An 8,186-nucleotide genomic window follows, 5' to 3' on the forward strand; every position below is an offset into this window, starting at 1 on the left:
GGTCAGGGACTATGTCAGTGATCTTTATACCCCTCATTGTTCCTAGAATATAGTCATAGTAAGTGGTCAGTGAACATGAGTTTAACCACCAGCAGGTGCTTAGTTTATGGGAGTTCTTGGACTCTACCCATGGCTATAACATGAGCCAGGAACCTAGGGCCCCAATCCAAGCTGGGCCAGGAACTGAAAATTTTTAATAACCACAGAGAACATTCCCTAATCCAGGCACACTAGGGCCACAGAAATGACTGAAACAAGGCTTCCTGCCCTTGGGGAGTACATAGCACAATTGTCCTGAGTGAGCTGTTCTGACCCATCACCTCTCCAATGGGGTATGACATCGTTCTCGAGTTTTATTGCTACAAGATGGGCTTACTCAGCTCCTTAGTAAACAGCATTACACAAGCACCATGCACACACATGCAAATCCAGAGTGGACAATAACCCCAGGCGTGGTGGAGTGTTTGATGGGATGGCAGCGGGAAAGCAAGCCAGGAGCCAGCTTTAAAAAACAATATTTATTTATTACAATTGGCAGAGCAATGGAGAAAATTGCCACTTAGATAGGATTTTACATTTTGCAAAGCGTTTTGTAATCAGCACAATTTCTCCCAACAATTCTGGAGGACAAGTTGTTTTTGTCATTCCCATTTGCAGGCAAGAAGAACATAGTCGGGGAAGGTGAAGGTTCTGTGCTTCAACTTACACAGAGCACAAGCTGAAAGGAGGACTCTGTCTTAATTGAATGCAAGCACTTTTTTTTTTTGTACGTCTACCATGTGCTGGGCACTAGGGATCCGGTTACACACAAACCTATATAAGATTCTGTGCTCTCCATGTCTACCCCTGCTCATGAGTGACTTCTTAGTTTTCTCTTGTCCTTCTTCCCTCCCTCTGTCCTTCCATGAGTAGGGAAAGTGTTTTTGGTAGAACTTGGTCTCCGAAACACCTGACTTCTGCACTTTACATTCTCAAGGGGCAGTTTTATTATTTAGAATCCAAGTTGGGGCATCTTTTGGATATCTTTTTCTAAATATTTTGTACAGCTTTACATACAAGAAGGTGTAGGGGGCTTAAGGGGATGTTTGTAAAGCATCTTAGTATCAGAAGGCAAAAAAATAAAACCACCATTGAGATTTGCTTTCAAGCCCTCAGGTTTGCCTCTCCTAGGTAGCCCTGGTCTCCCTCAGAGTACTGGAATACTGGAACTGAGGAGACCTTTTTCCTTTTGTGTGTTCATTCTGGACTCTTGGAGTTGAAATGGAAATGAGCTTGTTCCAGTGCATTTGTCTCCAGAAAGACCCCAGTGCCTTCTTTCAATGGCCAGGGTTTTCCCTATTTCCTGCCAGTCCTTCCCAAAGGAAATTCATTCCGATATCTTAGGATTTCTTACCTTTTCCCCCGGAGTATTAGAAGAAAAATGGAATTCTGGTTCATACTGTGGTTCCTTGTAACCTCAGGTCTTTAATATGATCACTTTCAAATCTGAAAGATCCAGGTGGAAATATTCTTACTGTGCTGGTAATAATTCTTTAAAATACCTGAATTCTGAAATGTTATGTTTCAGTATAAGTTGTGACTTTTTCTTTTCATGTCTTTAATTTGGTTACATTCCTATAATACAGCCACTCAATTCTGTGAGGGAGGGAATAATATGTGGTTTTTGTACAAACATATTTCTCAGTGTGTTGTTATCTTGGAAAAATGAGGGTAGGGAACTTTGAGATATTGAAGGAAATGGCTGAAGAAAGCTTAATCTCTCTTTTTCTCAGTGAATAAATGGAACACCATTTCTGGAAAAAATTTTTAAAAAATAAAGATTTGGGGATCTGGCTCACCAATCATTTCTCTAGGGGTATATGTCCCTTGTTTCACCCAGAAAAGAGAACAATGTTATCTTACACTGCCTCCACTTACCACTTTGCTCGGCCATCTTTCATTTAACACTTCGTGCAAGTTGTATCAATCAGGATAGGCTAGGTAAACAAATAATCCCAAATTCTCAGTGCCTTAAAACAAGACAATTTTATTTCTACCTCAAGCTATATGTCCACTTTGTGTCAGTAGGGGCTGGGGGAGGGGTGCTGTTCATTGTAGACACTTCGAGATTCAGGCAGATGGAGTAGCTTTCATTCCAGACATTGTTGGTTAATGTGCTAGAGGAAAAAGAGAGTTCTGGAAACTCTTGCATTAGTATTAGTTCAATGTCCTAGTGCAAAAATGACACATCATTTCAGCACTTGCTTCTTGGCCAAAATTAATCACATGGCCCCACCTAAACATAAGGCATCCAAGAAGGGCAATGCTTCTGTGCCCAGAAGGTAAGAGGACCAGAAGTACTTGGCAAACAGCACTAATAACTATTATACAAGTTAAATTTCATCCCATGCTGAGAATAAAAATTAAAGCCAAATTCTTGAGCTTGTCCTTAAGTCTAGAAAATACCAATTCTGTGGGTAGAAAGAGTTTTTGCAACTGATTAGTTGTGCTTTTTTAGGAAGGCAAGAAAAACCCACACAAAACCTGAGACCTGGGCTTCTACCAAAGACGGACTTCTACCAAAATCAAGAGTGTCTTGGAATGCATTAAAGCAGAAAAGCTTAGGTAGTATAATAAGACAAGAAAAATAAATAAAAGGGATACAGATTGCAAAGGAAGAACTAAAATTGTATCAGATGATATGACTACGTACATTAGAGATCCTAAAGAATCTACAAAAAATAAATTAAAACCAACCTGCTAGAGCTAATAAATGAATTTAGAATATCACAATATACAAAATCAATATAAAAATTAATTGAATTTCTATACATTATGAGTAAACAATTAGAAAATGATATTTAAAATAAATACCGTTTATAATAGCATTTGAAAACATCAAATACTGGGTCTAGCTGGTTAGCTCGGTTGGTTAGAGGGAGGCGTTATAACATCAAGCCAAGGGTTCAGATCCCTGTACTGGCCAGCCACCCCCCTCCAGAAAGAAAAAACTTTCAAATACTTAAGAATAAATTTAACAAATAATGTCAAATTCTTCTATACTAAAGCTATAAAACAATGCTGAAAGGAATTTAAAAGACCTAAATAAACTGAGTAAATTAAAATTGAATTAAAAAATCATGAATTGTAAGACTCAATATTATTATTATATTAATGTTCCTCAAATTGATCTAAAGATATAATATAATCCCAATCAAAAAGATTTTTAAATTTATTTGAAAAGGCAGAAGACCAATAATAACTAAAACAATCTTGAAAATGAATTACAAAATGAGGAGACTTCCTACCAGATTTTAAGACTTAACTGTAAAGCTATAACAATCAAAATAGTGTAGATTTGGCAAAAGAATAGACAAATAAATCAATAGAACACTGATTTATGATCAATGGAAGGTCTAGACGTAGGTCCACACAGCTACAAGAGATCTTCAAAAAATTCCTGGAAAGATTTGTATTCTCTTTCAGTTCCATTTTTCCACCCTGATTTTTTCACTTTATTTTTAAGTGTTAAATGGGGAAAAGAAAATGTCTGACAAATGGTGCTGTAACAACTGCATATGCATATGAAAAACAAAGAATCATGACCCTATCTCACACCATACACAAAAATAAATTCAAGATGTATGATAGACCTAGAGATAGAAGTGAAAACAATAAAGTTATTAAGAGAGAACGTAGAATATCTTTGTAACCTTGGGGTAAACAAAGATTTCTTAGAAAGAGCACAGAAAGCAAAAATCATAAAAGGAAAAAATTGAGAAAATGGACTTCATCAAAATGAAAACTTCGGCTCATCAAAAAGTGCCTTCAAGAAAATTAATAGGTAAGAAAAAAAGAAAAGAAAGTTAATAGGTAAACCATAGAATGAGAGAAAATATTCACTACACAATTATCCAGCAAAAGGTTTGTATCCAGAATGTATAAACTCTCACAGCTTAATAATAAAGATAAGCAGCACAATTTATAAAAAGGCAAAAGACTTGAACGGACACTTCACAAAAGAAGATATATAAATGGCCGATAAGTGCGCAAAAAGTCACTTCTCATCAGTCATCAGGAAAATGCAAATCAAAGCCACAACCAGAGATCACTACGTACTATCTAGGATGGCTGAAATGATAAAGGCTGACAACACCAGATGTTGGAGACAATATAGAGCAGCTGTAACTTGCATGTATTGCAGTTTGGAGAGTAATATGGTACAATCACTTTTGAAAACCATTTTGCAATTTCTTGAAAAGCTAAACATTGTATCTGCCCTATGACCCAGCAATTTCACTTCTATGTATTCATCCAAGAGAAATTAAAACATATGTCCACAAAAAGAATTGTCGTAGAAATTTTATCCATAACAGTTAAAAACTGGAAACAACCTAGATGTCTACCATCAGGAGAATGAATAAGCAAGTTGTTGTATAGTCATTCAAGGGAATACCACTCAGCAATGCAAAGAACAAAGTACAGATACATGCAACAACATGGATGAATCTCAAAACTATTATGACGGATGGAAGAAGCCAGACACAAGAAGTGCGTAACACATGATTCCACTTATTCTAGAACAGGCAAACTGACTTATATTTACAGAGCTCAGATCAATGGTTGCTTTGGGGGTGAGAGTAGGGGTTGCCTGGAAAAGTTCTGCTTTAATATTCATTCATGAAAACTGATGGAACATACATTTAAAATCTGAGCAATTCACTGTAGGCAAATTGTACCTCACAGGTCAATCCCTATCTGCAAGAGAAGCTGGGCAATAATGTCCTCCAGGTGCTCCAAATAAAATCATGGTTCTATCAGTACGTGAATGGAGACAATGGATATTGAGCAGGCAGCTATGCACACACACACTCACGTGCCAGGCCTTGCTCTGAGCATCACACATTAGCTCCTTTAATCCTCACGATGACCATTATTATCCCCATTTTGCAGATGAACAGATCTCTGCTACAGAGAGATTGAAACTCAGTGCCGTGGCAGATGGAGACTGGCTGAAGGAATCAGAGGTGTTTAGTCCAGAGAATATAAAATTGAGAGGACCTAAGAGTTTATTGATTCCCGAAGACAGATTACAGGACAAGGGATCAGAGTTCTTCTGGGTGGCCCCAAAGGGTGGGGCTAAGCTCAATGAAAGAAGATACACCGTGTCAGAGTCTAGTTCCATGAGAGAAAAAACATTCTCCTCAGCTTGGTCACCCCTTCCTCAGAGCACCCCCAGGGTACAGTGAGGGAGATGTGGCTGAAAGTATCCCCATTCCACAGACAAGGAGACTCAGGCCAGGAGAAATCACGTGACTCATTGCGCACTCAGTGACAGAGCCGTGGCAAGAGCCTAATGCTCCTCTGCCCATTCACCCAGCCTGTCCCCATTTGACGGTCTCTGGGAGGCAGTACAGCCCAGTGGGTATGTGTGGAGACTCTGGAGTCATCCAGACCTGGGTTAGTGTGTTCACCACTAACTAGCCGGTGGACCTTGGGTTAGTGAACCTTTCTGAGCTTTAGTTCTCCCATTTGTAAAATGGGAATGATCATAATGGCAGCTAAGTCTTAAGGCTGACAGGAAGATTGACTGAGATAATGCACGTGAAACAGCAGAGCATCTGGTGCATAGCGAGTGCTCAGGAAACAGTGGTCATTGCTGTTTGCCCTGGAGATCCAGTCAGTGGTATAGTGCACGGTACTCATGTCCTTGATACACCCTGAAGTTCACATCCTCCAAGATGGAAAACATCTGGATCTCGTGCATTGTTTGCTACACCAAGGAGGGCTGAGGCCTAATTAAAATTGCTACCCCATTTGCATTATCAAATGTCAGGGTTTTTTCCTTCTTTCCACAGAGCAAAGATTTTCTTATCAAAAATCTATTCACTAAAATGCTAATGATCGTCAGTGATTAGAAACTGCTGCTCAAATTTTGAAAGTTCCCAGTGGGCCTCTCAGACATGGCTTGTAACTTGTCAGATGAAGAATGTTCTCAACAAATCAAACTTTGCTGTATATGTTAAAAAAAAAAATTATTTCCTTAACGCTTCACTGTGTGGGTCCAGGAGGGACTTTTGAGTTAAGTGACAGAGACCACATTATTAGTTGTGGAGTCATTTCTAATATAAGTCTCTCAAGGCAAGATATTCTCGGATAAGCCCTGAAAATTTCAAACAGAAGTCTATCAAGCTCATCTTAATTTCAACGAGCACTTAGTTTGCCAAAAAGTGGCACAGTGAGCAATTTGCTTTCATGTCTTTTTTTTTTCTTTCTTTCCTCTTTTTCTCCTTCCTCTGCCTTCCTCTTCAGGAGGAAACATCTACAAGATTTGTGCCTGAACATGCAGCCAAGGGTCCCAATGTCATCCGCTGTCTTCCATAGTCAGACCTGGGTATCTGGGGCCTTCTGGGCTGGGTCTACACAGCCCCAGCAATACCAGGTGGGCAGATGATGTGGCAAGTCAGCTTGTCCTGGGCTCGTGGCTGTCCTGCCACATGTGGGCACGGTCAGAAACCAGAAGCCTTGCCTCTCACAGACCTCACATACTTGGTAACTCTAGATTCTGGGTAGTTTCCAGGGTATACGTGACTGAACTGTGGCAGAACAGTCACTTTGGACATAATTAGAGGTTTGGTGTTCCTTTACCTTGGAACAATGAGCCAGACCAGCTGGAGGGTGTAAAGTCAGGGGTGACATAGTACTGAGTAGCAGTTAGAGCACAGACTCTTCAGTCAGACAGGGTTGGGTTCATCTCAGCTCCACCACTTTGCTCATTCATTCCAGAAATATTATTGAGCACCTATTACGTGCCAGGTACTGTGCTGGGACCTGGCAGCAGAGAGGTGAATGAAACTGATGTCATCCTTGCCCTCCTGAAACTTACAATCTGGTGGAAGAAATAATAATCAAGTAAGTAAATAAATTAAATAACTACAGGCTCTGATTAGTGTTTCAAAGGAAATAGAGTGCTTTGAGCAGTGGATCTTACAGTGTGGGCCCTGGATCAACCACATCAAATCACCTGAGAACACGTTAGATGTGCAAGGGACTGAATCAGAAACTCTGGGGCAGGGCCCAACCACCTGTGCTTTTACAAGCTGACCCGGTGCCTCAGGTGCACGCTCAAGGGTGAGGATCTTGGACCTAGAGTGATGGGGTATGGAGGAGCTTCTTACTGAGGGTGGTCGAAAAGGCTGCCTGATGAAATGACAGGTGAGGCCTCAGGAATGAGGACTCATGCAAGAAGCCAGAGGAAAAGCATCCTTAGCTGTGTGGATTTGGGCCTTAGTTCCCTTATCTGTGAATTGGGGGTGACAATAATTCTATCATTATAGGGTTGTGGTGGGGACCCCATAGGGAAAGAGCTTAGCACAGACTTTGTCAAAATGTAAGCTCTCTATTTATAATTATTTTTATTATTTAGAAGATGATGCCACCTGGTCTCAGCTCTTGATCCTCCAACACTAAGAAAGTGGCAAGGAGGCTCTGGGAGGCCACCAGGGCAGGCTGAGGGCCAGCCCCCAGGGGTCCACATCGTAGTGTTGATGGAGTCAGGGCCATAGCTAGCAGAAACGAAGCCTAAAGGGGTCTGCATTCCAGGGGTGACTGGACAGCTTCCCCCTAGAATCGCCCCCACCCCCACCGTGATTTTTTCTATATGCAGAGAACCCCAAAGTACCAGGGCTTTTGTCCATTTTAAAAACAGCACAGATCTTGGTAGATCATCCCAACAAGATGACATGGGACACTTTCATCTCAAGGCTTGGTTGAAAGTCAGAGAAGTCCCATCCATCTAGCCAGTCAGCAGCCATACCACAAATCTTGCCTGAGAGCCTACTGGGTGCACAGTCGCTGAACTCAGGGGGCTTGTGACCTAATTGAGGGACAAGACACATAAACAGCTGCTCAAAATGCAAGGTAGAAAATGCTATTAGGGCAATGTCAGGCATTCATGGGACAGGAAGATTGATTCTTGCTGGAGGCCTGGGAACACCTTCCTGGATGTACCTTCCCTTGGGGACATTCATCATTTCTTGCAGGAGCTTCCAAGTCTAAAGAGCTTATTATTTCCTCCTGTACCATATTGCTCTTGAGACTGTAAATCAAAAATTCCAGTTCACAGAAATCCTCAATTCTCAAGCAGAGGAGAGAGAGACCCATAGTTGGTTTAACCTCTCTGCCAGCCCTTTGGAAGGGGAAGAAAA

The sequence above is a fragment of the Cynocephalus volans genome, chromosome 17 (genome assembly GCF_027409185.1).
Source record: "Cynocephalus volans isolate mCynVol1 chromosome 17, mCynVol1.pri, whole genome shotgun sequence".
Lineage (NCBI taxonomy): Eukaryota > Metazoa > Chordata > Mammalia > Dermoptera > Cynocephalidae > Cynocephalus > Cynocephalus volans.